This window comes from Camellia sinensis, chromosome 13 (genome assembly GCF_055761805.1).
Source record: "Camellia sinensis isolate YWXY chromosome 13, ASM5576180v1, whole genome shotgun sequence".
NCBI lineage: Eukaryota > Viridiplantae > Streptophyta > Magnoliopsida > Ericales > Theaceae > Camellia > Camellia sinensis.
In genome coordinates, this window is record NC_138973.1 from 146,602,419 (window position 1) to 146,623,289 (window position 20,871).

The following is a 20,871-nucleotide window of genomic DNA, read 5'->3' on the forward strand; positions in this document are numbered from 1 at the left end:
CATAAACAGTATTACATTGTTTTGATCATTTTAGTTCTTAATTTGCTACAATGAAAGGTTCAATGTTTTGTACTTAATTACATTCAATGTTTAGAATACATTCATTAAAAAAAAATTAAAAAATTATTCAATGTTTAGAATATATTCAATGTTTATAAAGAAATACTGATAAAACTTGAATATATTCAAAACAAAAAAAAATTAAAAAAATTATTTGTACTTAATTACACATGAGCTCAAGAATGTTGAAAGATCATATTATAATTTTACAATCCAAAATACTAATATTTAAGAATCAGGTTTTATTGATTTTAAGTTGATAGCTAATTTAATTTTTTAAATTTTTTTTTTTAATAAGCATTACAAGTATTTTATTTCAATAACAAATATAATATGTTTATATTTCATCTGAATATGAATATGAGAAAGCTCAAGCATTTTCTAAACTGAAATGTTGAACAATTTAAGTTGAAAATGAATTGCAAAACTCAAAATATCTTCCTATTATACCAAGATATATGCCATTGATAAATTTATCACCGATAAAAAAAATTAAAAAAAAAAAGAGTACTATTTGAACACAATATATTTGACAGACAGGGGAAACAAAAGCGTGAGTCACGCGATTCAAGCTCTGTTTTTCTCATTCTCCACCGTCGGCGAATCCCTTCCACTCTCAAGCAAAACAACGAACACAACTCAGGCGATTCGAGCACCAAATCAACCGATTCGAACAAAAAATTCGAGGAAAATGCTTGTAAAGCGTAAAGAACTGAAACCCTAATTTCTCTCCCTAGTCAAACACATTTTCAAAAACCCTAGATATGGTTCAATTACAACTTGCAAATTTGAACAATATTAGGGCATTTTCGGAAAATAAAACTTATGAATATGTAAAATGTTCGTTGATCAACTGATAAGGGTGTTGGTTTTCAAGTTCAAAATTAGGTTCATTTAAAAAAAAATTAAAATTTTTGATACAAAAAAAATTAGCTAACAAACAAGGAGGGAGTCGGTTCAAGAGACTAAAGTAGGGAGTGGGTTCAAGATATTAAAATGAGTTGTTCACATATATAATAGTAATTAGAACGGTGCACACACTACATGTGTGTAATTTTTTATAGATTAAATTTTGTGTGACTTTTGTTTAATATTTGATTGATAATAACTTGCATCCTTCTTTTGATATATTTTATTTTATTTTTTATTTTGTTATTTCACTATGTCCAATTTCTCAAAAATTGTAACTTTTTTACTTCTCATGGATTAATTTTTTGTCTGATTTTTATTTAATATTTGATCGATTATAAACTACACCTCTCTTTTGGTAACTCAATGATCTTTACCAAACTTAAATATACAAATCATGTTGTTCATGTAACCTACAAACAGAACCTTGTAATACTTTTACCTTATAATAGAAGTGCATCAAATCAAGGCATCTACTCTGATAAACCTTTTTTCTGTTGTAGGACTCAAACCAATTTATAGATTTGATAATTAAACCATACTATAGGGTGTGATTCTATAACTGTTTGTTCCCATAAGAGAGTAACTGACATCAAGTAAGATTTGATTAGTTTTAAATTTGATAATTTGTTGGTTTTAAATTATCAAACCAACTCATAAGTTTGGTTCGCACACCAAACCAATTGATAAGTTTATCACTTACACATCCATCTCCATTTCTATATAGGGATACATTTGCAAAAATTTGATGTAGGCAAAGATGATTGACACAATAGTCAATAGACTCACCAACTTAAACAAATTTGATCTCTTTTGGGGAAGAATTTGCCTCGATCTATTTTTCTTCTTTTTCTTTTTTATTGCTGAATTTGCCTCATGGATAAATTAGGATAATTTTCATAAATCTTCTTATTCTTATTTGATTGTTTCAATTATTTTGTTTGCTAACTAACAAAATGAATCCAGAGGAATTATGAATATTTTCTTTGCCTAATTAAATGATAATTTTGTCGTATATCCATAAATTTTGCATGGTTTGCCTAATTCATTCATATACCTCTTTCATATAAATGTTGTGAGTTCTTGTAAGAGATTAACTAGACCAGAAACAAGAGCTTATACTACAAAAAGACAAAAGCGAGAAAAGCAAGACAACAATGAGACAAAAAAACAATAAGATAACAAAGAGGAAACCACAGGAACAGCAATAGCAATCAAACAAGCAGCAAGGGTGAAAAGACAGAGACATCACAAACAAGAACCTGCATATGAAGCTCAAAAACAATCAGAAGCAAAAGAAAAAATAAGCGAACAGCAACAATCCATTAAAGGTAAAAAACAATATCAACTTATATAGATGTCACACGTTTTATCAGTGTTTCTTTGGTTAATTAAATGATAAATTTGGTTGTATATCCATAAATTTTGCATGGTTTGCCTACTTTATTAATATCCTTCTTTTATATAGATGTTGTGAGCTCTCTCATGACATTATTTATGCCAGAAAGAAGATCTTTACCAGCAAAAATCCAAAAGCAAGAAGAGGAACAAAAAAAAAAAAAAAAAAAAAAAGCAACAAGGCAACAAAAAGGAAACTGCAAGAACAGCAACAAGAACCAAACAACAAGAAAGGGAGAAAAACAGAGACATCAGAAACAAGAACCTACAGATGAAGCTCAAAAACAAGTAAAAGCAAAGGAAAGAATAAAGAAACATCAACAATCCATTGAAGGTAAAAAACAATAGCAACTTAAATACATGTCACACGTGAATTGGTGCATTGAATTCCTTCCCAACTATTGCCACATGCATCTGACCCAACTCATTTGAGTGGTTTGTTTTGCTGATCATTATTAGAACTCTTCACTGTATAAACTTTGTTTGCTTAATTACATAATAAATTTTGTCATAATTCTTCTTATTCTTCTTTCTTTGTTTGAATTATTTTGTTTGCTAGCTAACAAAATCAATATAGAGAAATTATGAATATATTCAAGTTTTATCAGTGTTTCTTTGCTTAATTAAATGATAAATTTGGTTGTATATCCATAAATTTTGCATGGTTTGCCTACTTCATTGATATCCTTCTTTTATATAGATGTTGTGAGCTCTCTCGTGACATTATCTATGCCAGAGAGAAGATCTTTAACAGCAAAAACCCAAAAGCAAGAAGAGAAAGACAAGAAAGAGACAAAAACAAGGACAACAGAAGGAAACAACAGAAGGATGAACCTCCAACTGAAAAGCAAACAGCAACAAGACAAAAAAAAAAAGAAAAAGCAACGAAAAGGAAAAGACAGAAAGAAAAGACAGCAACAAGAGAAACAACCAGCAAATAGGAAGAAATGAAGAAAAGACAGAGACAGAAACAACCAGCAAACAGGAAGAAATGAAGAAAAGACAGAGACAGCAGAAGGATGAATCTGCAAATGAAGCTCCAAAACAAGGACAACAAAAAGAAACAATAACCAAACACCAACAATAGAAAAGAGCAGAAACAAGAACCAAGCCCCAACAAAACAAACAAGAACCAAACCAGCACAAACCAAAAGGCAAGAAGAAAATAGAGGGAAGAAAAACAAGAAGTGATCAAATTCATGACCGTGAAGCAAAATATGTGTACCGCTCAAACATGCTATCCTTCATCAGATTCTTCATTTCCAAATACTGAAAAAGACTCCCTTCTTCCTTCTGGTTGACATTTTGTCAAAGAAAAAGGTGCAAAAAGCAGATTCAATAAAATATGATGATGTGGTTGCAAAAATCTTGCAAACATACCAAATGGATGGAACCACATTTGAAATTGGAGGGAAGAAGCTGAAGTTGAAAAGAAATGATTTCAAGTTAATTTTTGGGATTGCATGTGGACAAAAGAAGATGCATCTTGTATATGGAAGAAAAGCTGACATAGATTTGGTAAAAAGAAGGAAAATAAGAGAGAATAGAATGACAAGTGCTTCAATCCAAAAATTGATAACCAAACTTTTGAAAAGCAAGAAGAAGGAAGACAGAGAAGATGTTGTGAGGCTTGTGTGCCTCTTGATTTGCTTGCTCTTGTATATCTTGGTACTGGCACTACAATTGGTTGGGGGTTCATGAAATATCTTGAAGATATTGACAAAATGAAGTCTTATGATTGGTGCGACGCAGCAAAACAACATCTCACAAAATCAATAGAAAGAAACATCAACCAAATTGATAAAGTGTCCGGATGTGTGATGGTCATATTGGTAAGTAAATATCTCACTTATAACTTATGAACTATAATATTTACGTTTACTAAATACTTGTTTATAACAATTTTTTTCTTTCTTCAACAGTATTGGATATGCGAACACACAAGCACCATTAAACCCAATGCCAAAATTGCAATCCCAAGATTTCCTAAATGGAACATCACATGTTTGGGACAGAAATTGGTAAGTTCATCCTTGCAAGAGCTAAAAGATATTGTGGTATGCAATGCTAACCTTTGTTTTGTGTAAACAAATGATAGATTTTCTTATGCAGTGATAAATTTTTGTTTACACTAATATATTTATTTAATTTGCCTAATTGAGTAACAAATTTCCCTTACTTTACCTAATTGAGTGAAAAATTCTTTTATCCAGTGAATGTTTTTCTATTTGTCTACTGTGCATAAGTTTTGTTTAATATTTACTTTATTAGCTTACTTTTCCTAATTCACTGATAAAATTTGATATACAATGACAGGTTTGCTTACTATGCCCAGTTCAGTGATAAAATTTGCTATAACAATCATAGATTTGTTTAATTTTCCTAATTGAGTGATAAAATTTGCTATGAGAAATTTATCTCTGAAATTTGTATCATATCATTCATTTTTTTAATTTTCATCTATATAGGAGAACAATTTGAAGCATACAGATGAAGAGAAAAAAACATACCAAATGCTGCTAGGAGAAATTCAGGATAAAGATGAAGATGAACATGAACATGAACATTCTAACTCCCTCAAAAAAATAACATTAAAACCCATCAACTTAGACATGGATTGGTATAAAAGATAAATATTCTTCTATTCATCAGAGTAGTTCTTTACAAAAGTATTACATGTTAACAACAAAAGCAAATGCCCTACGGGCTTACAGCTTTCCAAGTTAACACTTGGTTACAAAAAGAAGAGTGCTAACTCAATACATATTAAGCCCTAGGCTTGAATTTACATGTAATACATCTAAAGAAAGCAAATAACAAAACAGTCTATATGCCTCTAGCCTCCCAAGCTATGTCCTTGGAGGTGGCATGCTATCTGTACCTGAAAATGATGTCCCATAAAGGGTGAGCCACAGCCCAGTAGAAATATGCTAAACACAGTATGAGCAATAACTAAGACATTAGCAATTAATAAATGTTCAATTTCCATAAATCAATTCATAACCCATTTCCATTTCATGACCACTATGTTCATGTTTCATTTCAGTTTCCATTTCTTATCAATTTTACAATTTACATCAATGGCTCAGAACCTGGCCAACCACTTATATGAGACAGTGACTCATATTAAACGTTTCCCTTTTTTTACAATAGATAAACATACTAGTTGTATCAACATCTCAACAGATAAGCATACAAGCTGTATCCACATTTCAACAGATATGCATATTAGCTATATCAACACTTCCAAAGATAAGTATATGAGTTGTATCAACACTTCCATAGATAAGCATATAAGCTATATCAACACATTATCTGACAAGCATATGAGCTGTATCAGTGGAGTCCATCCCCTATCTTCTCCCAAACAACATCCGGTTTAGAGGTCCATCCCCTATCTTCCCCTAAACCGTGGAGTACATCCCATATCTCCTCTCACACACACAACGTATATACACAAAGGTCATATACACAATCAATCAATACATAACGTTAATGTATTCTATCAACCGTCATACTCTATGACATATCCAATTGATTAGTTTTAGTTTGCCTAATCATCATGCATTGTTTACAACAATCAAAACTACTCTCCACCGGTAGCCCAAGTAATTATTTCTACACAGATAATAAAAGCTCCAACAGATAAAATATCAATGTTTTCAAAAGTGAGCGATTAATAGATCTAACTCCACTATTCTACCATATAATGAACCAATTTCATCATTTCCAACTCAATTTCATATAATCACAATTTTTCCAAAATTAGGGTTTTCCACCCAATTTCCCAATATTGACCCAATGGTCTAAATATCAACAACCAACAACGATATCATTATTTTGAACCCACAATACACATTTTAGACTCAAAATAACAAAATCCTCTTTTAACATTTTGAAACCCTAAGTCCCAAAATTTACCCAACTTCAACACTTTATCAAAACAACCAAAAATCTATGTCAAAGACCATAAGAGTGAGTAGGAATCCCTACCTCAAAAATCGGAGCTCAAGGGAAGAAGATGAAGAAACTCAACGTGCTCCAAAACTCAATATTCTCGGATCAAAGTGTAGCCCTCAACGATCAACCCAACTTTTACAAAGGCCGAAGGGAAAGGAAGCACTCTAACTAGATCAAACCCTAGAGAAAAGGGAGTTTCTAGAGAGAGGAACTCTCAAAATGTCTTTTTAGAAAGTAAGAGAGAGAGAGAGAATGTAAAAAGTGAATTTAAAACGCCCAGCTACCAACTGATATACGACATTCCCGCTCAAGCGGAGAACACAACGCTCGAGCGTCAAGAATAAAAAACTAGGTACGCTCGAGTGCAAGAAGGCCCGCTCGAGCGCCAAGACACAAGCATAAAATACATCCACTCGAGTGCGAAAACCAGTCCGCTCGAGCGTGGATTTCTCCCTCCCAGAACTTACACCAAAAAGTACTACCCGCTCGAGCGCCAGAGTACCCGCTCGAGCGCCACCGCTCGAGCATAAAGAAACCCGCTCGAGCGTGAAAAACATGCTTGCAGAAGTTCTGCAGAGCAACAAAATACTGGGAGCGTGTAATCTCCGCTCGAGCACAAGAAGACCCGCTCGAGCGAACCTCCTAAAAACTGGGCAACAAAGAATTGAAACCAAAGTCTAACCAACCTGTAACAACTCTGCCCAATACATCCTAAAACTCAATCAAGCGGAATTAAAGGACGACAACAAGATAGATACAACTACCAACTTCACGGAACCGAGTCCGTAATACAACAGAACAGTAAAGGGATAACCGGGATCGCTATAACCTCCCCCCTTAAAGAATTTCGTCCCCGAAATTAAACACAAGCTTTTCAAAAACAGGTTTTCTCCATTCTCAACAATATTACAACATAATATTAAACAATCCGGCCCATTACCGGTCCATCCCATCTCTTTCAAGAGGCATTTCACATTACACATAACAGCCTGCATTATCAACAGGCATTCCTTTGAAAATTACCAGTTTCAACCTGTTTCCCACAATTTCTTAACACATGCAACATTAATATTATGCTTGCATTTCCACAATATACTTAACATACGCAATGTTAAAACAAACTTCCATTAACCAAAACATTCACAATGTTTTACAACTTAAGACATATATAATGCTCTTAAAGTTCAACAATATTACAAAATTACCAATGCATGGTTACACATCAACAAACAAGTCCAGATATTTCTCGCGAACTTCCAACTCACGTTCCCAAGTGGCTTCCTCCACTTCATGATGTTTCCACAAAACCTTTACCAAAGGAATGGTCTTGCCTCGCAAGACTTGATCCCGCCTATCCAATACTCGAACTGGTCTCTTCTCATACGAGGCATCCTCATCTACCTCCAAGTCGGTCCAATCTAACACATGGGACGGATCCAGCTCATACTTCCGAAGCATACTCACATGAAACATGTCATGCACTCCGGACAATTGCGGTGGTAAGGCTAAACGATAAGCGACCTCCCCAATCCTCTCAAGGATCTCAAAGGGACCAATAAACCGAGGGGATAACTTCCCACTCTTCCCAAACTTCATTAAACCTCGCCTAGGTGATATTTTCAAGAAGACATGATCACCTACCTCAAATGCCAAAGGCCTCCTCCTACGGTCGGCATAGCTCTTTTGGCAACTCTGGGCTGTAACAAGCCTCCTACGGATAAGCTCAACTTTCTCCGTCGTCTCCCTAACCAACTCCGAACCCAACAAAGGTGCATCACCCACCCCGGCCCAATACACTGGAGACCTAAACAGTCAGCCATACAAGGCCTCAAACGGTGCCATACCGATGCTAGACTGAAAACTGTTGTTGTAGGCAAACTCCACCAAGGGCAAATGCCTCTCCCACGTCCCACTAAAGTCAATGACACAACCTCGAAGCATATCCTCAAGGATCTGAATAGTTCGCTCGGACTGCCCGTCAGTCTAAGGATGATAAGCTGTACTGAAGGTCAACTTAGTGCCCAAGGCACTCTGCAAACTCCGCCACAACCTAGCAGTAAAACGATGATCTCTATCTGAGACGATCGTCACTGGGACCCCGTGCAATCTCACTATGTCCCGAATATACAAGTCGGCGAGATGATCTACCGAATCTCTCACGCGCATAGGAATGAAATGCGCCGACTTAGTCAACCGGTCTACAACCACCAAAATGGCATCACTACCCTGCTGAGTCCTCGGAAGACCTACAACGAAGTCCATAGTGACATGCTCCCACTTCCACTAGGCAATAGACAAGGGTTGTAACAAACCCGCTGGCCTCTGATGCTCGACCTTCACTTGCTGGCAAGTAAGGCACTTCGATACGAAAACAGCCACATCTCTCTTCATACCCCGCCACCAAAACTGGCGACCCAAATCCCGATACATCTTAGTGCCTCCCGGATGCACCGCAAGGCGTGAATGATGGAACTCTCGGAGTACTTCCTCTCGGCAAGACTCCGGCACAAACAGACCGTCTCGGTATCTCACACTCTGGTCGGGATACGCCGTCAAACCCTTCTCAACTTTCCCACTTGAGATCTTCTCTCGGAAGGACTCTACCTCAAGGTCACCTCTCTGTGCCTCTAACACTCGAGTCACAAGTGTAGGCTGCGCAACAACAGAAAACAAGGCCGTAGCCTCAACAGATTTGCCTAGAAGCAAATCAAACTCGCCAAGTGTACCCAACATCTCCCATTTCCGGATGGCTATACAAGCTACATCACTAATGGATTTCCTACTAAGGGCATCGGCCACAACATTGGCCTTTCTCGGGTGGTAATGCAACTCAAAATCATAGTCCTCAATGAACTCCATCCACATTCTCTGCCTCAAATTCAAGTCTCTCTGTATAAACAGATACCTCAAACTCTTGTGGTCGGAGAACACCTCGAACCTCTCACCATAAAGGTAGTGCCTCCAAATCTTCAAGGCCAAGATCACTGCTGCTAACTCTAGGTCGTGTGTAGGGTAATTCTTCTCGTGTATTTTCAACTGACGTGAGCCATAAGCTACTACTTTCCCCTCTTGCATCAACACACAACCCAAACCCTCTCGTGAGGCATCACAATAGACCGCATAACCCAACCCTCTCTCCGGAATAATCAAAACTGGAGCGGTGGTCAATCTATCCTTCAACTCTTGGAACGACTTTTTGCAAGTCTCACTCCACACAAACTTGACCCTTTTTCGCGTCAATCTAGTCAACGGCGAAGCTAGCCTGGAGAAATCTTTCACAAACCGACGGTAATACCCAGCTAATCCCAGAAAACTGCGGATCTCAAACACACTCTTGGGCTGTGCCCAATCTTGCACTGCCTCTACCTTGGATGTATCAACAGACACCCCTTTCCCGGATACTACATGGCCTAAGAATTTGACCTCTCCTAGCCAGAACTCACACTTCCCAAACTTGGCATACAGCCTATGGGCTCTAAGCAACTCAAGAACCACTCTCAAGTGTTCCTCGTGCTCCTCCTCAGAAAGCGAATAGATAAGAATGTCGTCCACGAAAACGACTACAAATCGATCCAATAATTCCCGGAAGATCCAGTTCATCAAGTCCATAAAGACTGCCGGTGCATTGGTGAGCCCAAATGGCATCACCAGAAACTCATAGTGGCCATACCGCGTACAGAATGTCGTCTTCGGAATATCCTCCTCCCTGACCCTCAACTGGTGGTAACCTGATCTCAAGTCTATCTTAGAGAAACAACGGGAACCCTTCAACTGGTCAAACAGATCATCTATACGGGGCATAGGGTACTTATTCTTGACCGTAGCCCGATTCAACTTCCGGTAGCCTATACACAATCTCAAGGCACCATCTTTCTTTTTAGCAAAGAGGGCCGGTGCTCCCCACGGTGAAACACTAGGGCGAACAAAACCCTTATCTAGCAATTCCTGGAGCTGAATCTTCAACTCACTCAACTTGGCTGGGGCAAAACGATAAGGTGCCATAGAAATCGGCGCTGTGCCGGGCACTAAATCAATAGAGAACTCTATCTCTCGGTGAGGTGGCAAACTAACGAGATCCTCGGGAAAAACATCCGAATACTCACAAACCACCCTTGGCAATACGATCTGGGTCTCATCACACTCACCACTCATAAAGCTGGCAAGTAGACCACTAAGCTTATTCCGCCCTCGCGGATCATACATCGGTGGCAACACACTACCAACCCGATCCCCCAAGAAATGGAAACACTCCCCGCTCAAGGTACAAACCGTGACCCTCTGGCGGTAGCAATCAATAACAGCCCGGTATGACGATAGCTAATCCATATCCAAAATAACATCAAAACCCTTCATGGGCATGACAATAAAAGGAAAAGGAAGCCTATGGTCGGCGACCTCTATATCACAACCTCTAACACCTTGTTTCAAGATCAACTCACCACCAACAGGCGATACTACACATATAGGAGATGCTAACTGTGCCAACTCCAATTCCAAAACAGATGCAAATGCAGCAGATACAAAAGAATGAGATGCACTCGTATCAATCAATACACTAGCAACCGAGTTGCAAAACAAGAAGGTACCTTTCACAACTGACGGAGTAGGTACAAGATCCTGCGCAGTAACAGCATACACGCGCCCTGTAGGCCCCTGATCCACCTGCTCACCTCTAGGAGCAAAAGACTGTTGCACTGACTGGGATGATAAAGCTCTCGGATTGGCCCTCGAGGCCTGCACAGACTGATGTCACGACCCCAAACTGCCCCTAGTAGTTTGGTGCCGTGATGGCCAGCAATCCGAGATTACCGAAGGCCAACCTTCAAAAGTTCAACACAATCAGAGTATAGTATAGGGGCTCACAGATGCGGAAGCGATAAATCAAAATACAAGTGGTCCACAAGAGCTGTGCATAGATCAAATGTAATGACATACATGACATAGTTTCTCATTCGGTTGATAATAAACGAAATACATATCAGAATCTTGATCAAAAGGCTTCTAGAGCCGACATGTGCAAATACAATGATTACAAGCCAAAGAAGCATAATCTTCAAGATTTGCCGACGTAAATACAAATTTTCCGACATAGAACAAGTCAAGCCGACATGACAAGAATCCAAAACAAGCTTTCAAAAACACATTCTAGGCGTCACCGACGTCCTGCTCATCACCTACATATATATAGAGATGGTGAGCTTGGATACTCAGTGAATGGTACTAGTAATAAAGGTTTTGCATGAATATAGCCGAAGTCTTTCAAAACAAAACATGCCAGAACCATACGAATATTAGCCGAGATCTTTTCAAAGCAAAACACATCAAAACTTCATCAAAACAAGAGATGAACCGTATTCAAAGTTTAGAGTCCTCCAGTACAAGGGACTTTTCAAGAATGACATCAAAACAAAGCTTATACTTGATACATCAAAACAGAGCTATTCATTCATGCTTAACAAATACTTTCGTCAAAACAAAGCAAAGCAAGATTTATCAAAACAGTATAACATAGCTTTATTAAAATTACCACTCACTTAGATCTCCTCGGGTGTAGGCTCAAAGCAAAGATCAAGGACCTACAATCACATGGCAATCACATTCTCAAAACAAGCTTTATATGCATGCAGATGATCCCGGCATTCTCACCAGATCCAAGTCAATAACAAAGCAAAACATGCTGGGAGTTTAAACACTGCTCCCGTCTCATGAAAACACACTGGGTACCAACCAGGTCTTTGCCGAGGTCCTACACCTCCTTGCCGAGGTGTGGTCCCGATGGCCTCATTCAAAAGCAAAGTCGGGAAAACCTGGGTTTTCCCTTTGAAGAACATGAAGAACATGATGAACATGATCATGAGGAAGATGAATGCAAGATCATAACTTGTTACAAAAATCTGAGATATCATGCCAAAAGTTCAAAACATGGACCTGGGTACCCATGCAAGAAGGTCATGCAAGAACAAACACAAAAACATGGTTTTTGCTCCAAACTTTCGGATCAAAACGAGACTTTCTTCAAGAACATGTGAATACTATCTTTCTCTTTCGAAACCAACTTCAGATCGATGCATGACATGCTAAACAGATTCGATCATGCAATGCAGCTAGATGATCAATAAGAGCAACAAGAGTAGGTTAAGATTCTAACCTCAAAACTCGAATCCAACGGTTCAAACCTCGAAGATCAAGCTTGGAAGATCTATTATCACTCAAGAACTTCTCCTCCTTTCTCTAGAGCTTCTCCCTCTAAAGGCAAAGATTTGAGACAAAAATGATTTGTTTCTAGATCTGCCAGCTGTCTCAACAATCAGCTCGGACACATGGCGCTACTGGGTTGGTTCAACTCAAAAGGTGATTGATTGATAAGACAAGCCTATGACAAAGCGTATGTAGCAAGCTAAGACAAGACACATCGGCAAGTAATGACATCGGCTAAAGTCAAAGCTTCGGCAACAGGGTAACAAAGGCATCGGCTAGGGAGGGCGACACTTGACTAAGCTGTGCCACACCTTGGCCTGGGTGTGCCACACCTTGGTCTAGGCCAAACCTGCCCAAGGACAAGGATTACTAAGTGCGAAACATCTCGGCAACATCCCCGGGGTGAAGATGGGGTCGACCAAGTGGTTCCAAAACAATTCTAAGCACAAGGTTCAGAGGTGAACCAAGCTCAAGATGACCTCGGCTACACTCCAAGCAAGGAACAAAAATCATGCAAGCAATACTTAAACAAGCAAGACAAGGCAAAACTTGCAAAACAACATAACAAGACAAGATCACGCATGAATGTATGCAAGTATGACAAGAGTAAGGTGAGGATTGCTACAACAGAGCTGGCTGAAAACCCTGCGTCTGCCTAGAACCAAACGCGCCCAAAGTGGCACTCAACTGTGGGCAAAACATCTTCAGGTGCCCAGGCTGACCACACTGATAGCAAGACAAAGGTTGGCCCCTGCCCTGACTCTAGCCCTGAGGTCTAGCTGAAGAAGAGGCAGCTCGCTGACCCCCTCCCTTCTGCGGGCAAACCGAAGACTTGTGACCTAGCTGGCCACACGCAAAACAAGTCAAGCCTCCCTGACTACCTCTCCCAGAGCCCGCACTCGGCACTAGAAAGGTCGATCTAAACAAACCACCCTGAGACTGCTGAGGGTTAGAACCCCTCTGTCTCCTGCCGTCACCCTGACCATCTTGGCTCCTCTTGGAGCCTCTCTGCCCTTCATCCTCCTTCTGCATCATTATCTCCATATGAGCTGCAGCATCCACCAGACGTCTATACTCTCAAATAAAGGACCCTCTAACCCTCAACTTAAGTCCACGCCTCAACTTTCGCTGAAACTCTAAACAACGACGTTCCTCGGACGCCACGAGTTCAGGTGCAAACCTGGACAGACTAGTAAAATAAGCCTCAAACTCAGCCACTGACAAGCCCTGCTGTTTAAGCTGGCAAAACTGCTCCCTCAGCTTCTCCCTAGCAGCTGAAGATAAAAACTTCTCCTAGAAAGCATTCACAAACGCCTCCATGCACCACCAACACTGCCCTTCTCGTATTTCCACCGCTGACCCGCATCTCCCTTCAGCTGGAAGGATGCCAAGGTCACCTTTAAAGCCCCGTCCTCGATGCCAAGCATCTCGAACGTCTTCTCCATCTGTTCCAACCACTCGTCAGCCATAAGTGGCTCCTTCGGATCCCCAACAAACTCGTCCGGATTGGACCGGAAGAATTCCCTCTTCAAGAAGGAAGGCCCTGCCTCAGCTACGTGGGCCTGATCCTGATTCCCCGCTCTAAGAATACCCAAAGCTCCTGCTATCTCTCAGGCCAAGGCACTCATAGCCTGCTGACCTGCTGGCTCGGTCACATTGGCCTGACCAACTCCCTCCTGCTGTGCCGGAATATCGTCCGGTAAAGGCATCTCTTGCCTACCACGCCTGCCACGCCTGCCACGCCTACCACGTCCTCGTCCTGACATCCTAATAAAGGTAACCAAGACCATTAGCACATTTATAAATGTTCCGAAGCTATAACACTCACGTCCTAATGCATGGACAATTGTAATTCACTCCACGTAAGCACATAATCACATAAGCAATTACAAATTTCATTTCTGGATAATGATAGTCCCGAGGCGTTACTAGAGTTCCGGTTAGAAACAGCATTGATCAAGTGCTTTTCCAACAAGACTCGCAGAAACCCAAGGATCCAATCAACATCCTAGAAACTACATTCCATACCCACATAGTCACATAAGCATGTTATCAATTAAGCACATAGCATATGTGTAACAACCCTCATACTGTTTACTGATTAATGACTGATTGATTACCGATAATCACCGATTACTGCTAAACGGAACTGATAATGACTGATAACTGACTGATAATTGGACTGGTAAAAGTACTGAACTGACTGACTAAAATTGGAAACCGAATTGATTGAGTATAAGTTAGTTAAATTGCATTCTATCTGTTTGACTGTATGAATATCTGTTCGTTCTTATATGTTTAAACTGCTAATTGAAGGCCATATCGGCGGCCGAATTAGAAATTGATTGATGTTTTATGATCCACATAATTAATGTGATTTTATGGTATATTTATCTGAAAACTGATTAGGTATGATTAAATTAGATTAAAATAAGCTAATTAAAGAGTTGGACTTAATTACCGTTTTGCCCTTGAGTGGGCCACTATCTCACACACCTTTGAGCCTTGTATACACTCACACACTTCAAACAAACATTTTGCTCAGCCATTTTCTTGCTCTAGCCGACCAAAAGAGATAGAGAGTGAGAGAGAATTGAGTGGATCTTGAGTTCATTGGTAGAATTGCTTGAAGATTGAAGTGTGGATTGTTAATTTGAACCTCTAGACTTGCATTCAAGGAACCTAGGTATGAATTTCATCCTTTCGACTTGTGTTTAAGTTGATTCATGCATGGTTCATGTCCAATTGTAGAGCTAAGTCATGAATTGGTTCATTAATGGTGAATTGAAGCCCAATCTTTGCATGCATGGTAGTATTGTTGGATTTTGAGTTGTTTTCATGGCAAAATGTTACATGCATGTTCATGTCTTGAGTGTAGTCCATGATTTCATCATGTTTTGAAAAGAATTGGCTCTTTAGAGCATCAAATCGAAGCTTTGAAATGGTTTGAATTCATGCATGTTTGCATGTTCTTCATATTCTTGAAAATGGGTTTGAATATGGTTTTAATCGACTCACCTTTGGGGCTTGAATTCATAAATTGAGCTTTGAAACTTGTTATACATTGAATTTAGTTATGTTTTCCAGAATTTAGGCCCAAGAGGTCGAGTTTGGAGTGGTAGAATGCTTGGTTTGAGCTTGGGAGGCAGATCTGGAAATTCCAGATTTGGCTTCCTCGCTCGAGCGAAGGATTCCCCACTCGAGCGAGCACCTTTGCCCAGGGCTCCGCTCGAGCGACCATCAAGCGACCATCGCGCGCAAAATCTCAGCATCCAGTATTTTTACTGTTTTGCAGACCGCTCGAGCGAAGGATTCCTCGCTCGAGCGAAGCCTTTGATTTTGGACTTACGCTCGAGCGGAGAAAGTCCCGCTCGAGCGAGGCTCCTAGTTTCAGCAAACTTTGCGAAATGTTTTCTAAGTGTATTCTTGCATCCTCATCCCATCCTAGGCATTCTTAGGCCTAGTTTAAGACATTTAGATGAGGATATCGTTGTAGAACACACCAAGGCAAATTAGGGATTAAGTTATGATATTTCCCAACTGTGTAGCTTAGTGTGTGTTCAACCTGTGAACTGTGTAGGGTTGGCAACTGGGGAGACACGCTCTAGCATATTGTAGCCCGAACTCTGTGAGTAACAATTGTGTAAAGATATGTTCAACTGATATCTTTTGAATACTGAACTGAACTGTTTACTGAACTGGTATTACTGAATGAATGTATGTCCTTTATTTCTGAACTGTACTGTGGCATCCTTAGTACCTACTGTTTACTGTTACTGTTACAGAGATCTCTGTCGGTTCCCTCGTGGAGCCACTACTGTTTACTGACTGATGGCCATCATTACTGTTCGGTCTTTTAAGACCTACTGTTACTGTTATGCTAATGGATGTACCACATATGACTGTTTACTGTACTGAACAAGTGAAATACTGATTGAATTGAACTGTTTTCATTACCGTAAGGACATTCATTCTAAACCACTTTACGCTTATGTTATTCACTGGGCTTTAGCTCACTGCTCATATATATATGTAGGTGTACAGGCACCAGATCGGAGCTAGGAGCGTCAGGGTAACTCCAGTTTTGTCAAGCCAACCTTTGTGCCTCACTGTGAGGTTCCGAGTTGCCATGCTATGGCTTTGGGGTGTTTTGTTTGTTTCCCCCGTCTGTCTCCATACTGTTTGGATTACTGTATAGACTGTTAGTTGCTAACTGTACTGTTATCAAGGGATTAGGTCCCTGTACTGTGTGACTGTAAATTTTGTATAGACTGTACTGTTTGTGTATGTATGAATGCATGAAAAATATTTTTGGCATACAGACTGTCACAGCTCATTGGACATTGTTTAATTACTGTATTGGCTTCCGCCAGGCCCTGTACTCTGTTTTACTGTATTACTGTTAAGCAGGCCTTCGGTAATCTCGGATTACTGGCCGATTACGGTGCTAAACCCATAGGGCCAGGTTTGGGTCGTGACAATATGACACTACATCTAAGTCTCTATCAAGCAAGACAAATCCATTGTGATCCTAATCACTTCCCACGTACCCAAAGTATTCGAACCCGGTACGCTTTGATACCAAGCTGTAACGCCCTCAAAAAAATAACATTAAAACCCATCAACTTAGACATGCATTGGTATAAAAGATAAATATTATTCTATTTATCAGAGTAGTTCTTTACAAAAGTATTACATGTTAACAACAAAAGCAAATGCCCTACGGGCTTACAGCTTTTCAAGTTAACACTTGGTTACAAAAAGAAGAGTGCTAACTCAATACATATTAAGCCCTAGGCTTGAATTTACATGTAATACATCTAAAGAAAGCAAATAACAAAACAGTCTGTATGCCTCTAGCCTCCCAAGCTATGTCCTTCGAGGTGAGATGCTACCTGTACCTGAAAATGATGTCCCATAAAGGGTGAGCCACAACCCAGTAGAAATATGCTAAACACAGTATGAGCAATAACTAAGACATTAGCAATTGATAAATGTTCAATTTTCATAAATCAATTCATAACCCATTTCCATTTCATGACCACTATGTTCATGTTTCATTTCAGTTTCCATTTCTTATCAATTTTACAATTTACATCAACGGCTCAGAACCTGGCCCCACTTATATGAGACAGTGACTCATATTAAACGTTTTCCCTTTTTTACAATAGATAAACATACTAGTTGTATCAACATCTCAACAGATAAGCATACAAGCTGTATCCACATTTCAACAGATATGCATATTAGCTATATCAACACTTCCAAAGATAAGCATATGAGCTGTATCAACACTTCCATAGATAAGCATATAAGCTATATCAACACATTATCTGACAAGCATATGAGCTGTATCAGTGGAGTCCATCCCCTATCTTCTCCCAAACAACATCCGGTTTAGAGGTCCATCCCCTATCTTCCCCTAAACCGTGGAGTACATCTCCTATCTTCTCCCACACACACAACGTATATACACAAAGGTCATATACACAATCAATCAATACATAACGTTAATGTATTCTATCAACTGTCATACTCTATGACATATCCAATTGATTAGTTTTAGTTTGCCTAATCATCATGCATTGTTTACAACAATCAAAACTACCCTCCACCGGTAGCCCAAGCAATTATTTCTAAGCAGATAATAAAAGCTCCAATAGATAAAATATCAATGTTTTCAAAAGTGAGCGATTAATAGATCTAACTCCACTATTCTACCATATAATGAACCAATTTCATCATTTCCAACTCAATTTCATATAATCACAATTTTCCCAAAATTAGGGTTTTCCACCCAATTTCCCAATATTGACCCAATGGTCTAAATATCAACAACCAACAACGATATCATTATTTTGAACCCACAATACACATTTTAGACTCAAAATAACAAAATCCTCTTTTAACATTTTGAAACCCTAAGTCCCAAAATTTACCCAACTTCAACACTTTATCAAAACAACCAAAAATCTATGTCAAAGACCATAAGAGTGAGTAGGAATCCCTACCTCAAAAATCGGAGCTCAAGGGAAGAAGATGAAGAAACTCAACGTGCTCCAAAACTCAATATTCTTGGATCAAAGTGTAGCCCTCAACGATCAACCCAACTTTTACAAAGGCCAAAGGGAAATGAAGCACTCTAACTAGATCAAACCCTAGAGAGAAGGGAGTTTCTAGAGAGAGGAACTCTCAAAATGTCTTTTTAGAAAGTAAGAGAGAGAGAGAGAGAGAGAATGTAAAAAGTGAATTTAAAATGCCCAGCTGCCAACTGATATACGACATTCCCGCTCGAGTGGAGAACACAACGCTCAAGCGTCAAGAATAAAAAACTAGGTACGCTCGAGCGCAAGAAGGCCCGCTCGAGCGCCAAGACATAAGAATAAAATACATCCGCTCAAGCGCGAAAACCAGTCCGCCCGAGCGTGGATTTTTCCCTTCCAGAACTTACACCAAAAAGTATTACCCGCTCGAGTGCCAGAGTACCCGCTCGAGCGCCACCGCTCGAGCGTAAAGAAACCCGCTCGAGCGTGAAAAACATGCTTGCAGAAGTTCTGCAGAGCACCAAAATACTGGGAGCGTGTAATCTCTGCTCGAGCGCAAGAAGACCCGCTCGAGCGGACCTCCTAAAAACTGGGCAACAAAGAATTGAAACCAAAGCCTAACCAACCTGTAACAACTCTGCCCAATACATCCTAAAACTCAATCAAGCGGAATTAAAGGACGACAACAAGATAGATACAACTACCAACTTCACGGAACCGAGTCCAGAATACAAAAGAATAGTAAAGGGATAACCGGGATCGCTATAAACATGAAGATGAAGATGCTGATTTTCAGCAACAAAATCAGGCTGAAATTTCTGAAATAGAAGAACAAACATTGACTGAAGACAAACCCAAACATAAAATATGGGAACCAATCCCACACAAAATATGCCCTGAAAAGAAAAAGAAAACAGTACCCTTTGAATCACAAAAGAGTGAAGGAAACAAAGTTGACAAAAAGCCTGAAGTGAATCCAAATCTAGTAGAAGTACTTGTTTTTGAGTGGATAGAAGACGACATGCTCAAAATGGAAAAGTTAAAAATGGAAAGGGACATCCTTCAAACTGCAAATGATAACCTGCAGGAGCAACTCAACAAGCTGAAAAAGGAAATGCAAGAACAGCACAAAAAACAAATGCAAAGAAAAGATGAAGAAATCAAAATACTCCATGAGAGAATTACAACATTGGCTGAGGCAAACAAGTACTCGGAAGAACAACACACACAACAGCAGCTTGCAATCAAGAAATTGAAAACTTCAAACAAAATTTTCAACATCCTACCAGAAAAATCAAGGCAAAATCTCATTGCACATTGGGCGAATACAAAAAAACAAGTAACAATCTTCTCTCTTGACTCCTGTAGTTCACTTTTGCCAACTGTTTATCATTAACTCATATTGAATTTATAAGTATCAAATATTCCAAAAATATTAATAAATTTATTATTCCAACACTAATAACCTTTTTTTCAAGAATCAGCCAGTGTGGCAAGGATCTCACCATGGAACCTATGTCTACTTAAATGACATTGACAAAATATTGAAGGGTGTAGACACCCCATTTTTTACCGTCCTCAAGACTTGGACTTCACCGTTGGAACACTCGGTGATCATCCGTGCTTGTGTTCGTCTCGAGTTCCCGGAGGTCTCGGCTGCGCGCCTCGCCTCAGGATCTCTCGACTCGACTTTTCGGTGTCTGGTTTTGCACCAAACACTTGTGTTTTCACCTTGAAAGGCAGGGAATGGCTTGTTGGCCATTCCCACACCCCACCGGCTGTCCCCTCACATCACTGGCCATTTATTGGTGCCACCGGCAGTGGTTTCTTAAAACCAATGGCCGGTCGGCGCTATATTTTGCCGACCAGCACTTTGTTTTGGCTGGTGACCTTTTTTTGCTAGCCGGTGTGACCCCTTTTGCACCCTTCAGACTTGGTGCATGCCAGCTATGCTAGCTGGAATGCACCAACACTCCTCCCCGTGCATGAAGTGACTGTTTTGCCCCTTTTGCCCCCTTTTGGTCAAAGCTTCTTGAGGAAGCTTGACCCTTTGTCAAAGCTTCCTTAAGAAGCTTGGCCAACTGTCTTAGTTTCCTCAAGAAGCTTTGCCCTCTTTGCCCCTTTTGCCCCTTTCACTTAGCTTCTTTGAAAAGCTTAAACCATTTCCCTTTGCCTATATAAGGACCCCTCTTCTCCCTTTGTCAAGGGTTGGAGTTTTGAACATAAAAACTAGAGCTTATATACATATACATCTGATATATACACCCTCTCTCTCTATATTTCCCTCTCTCTCCTCCCTTGT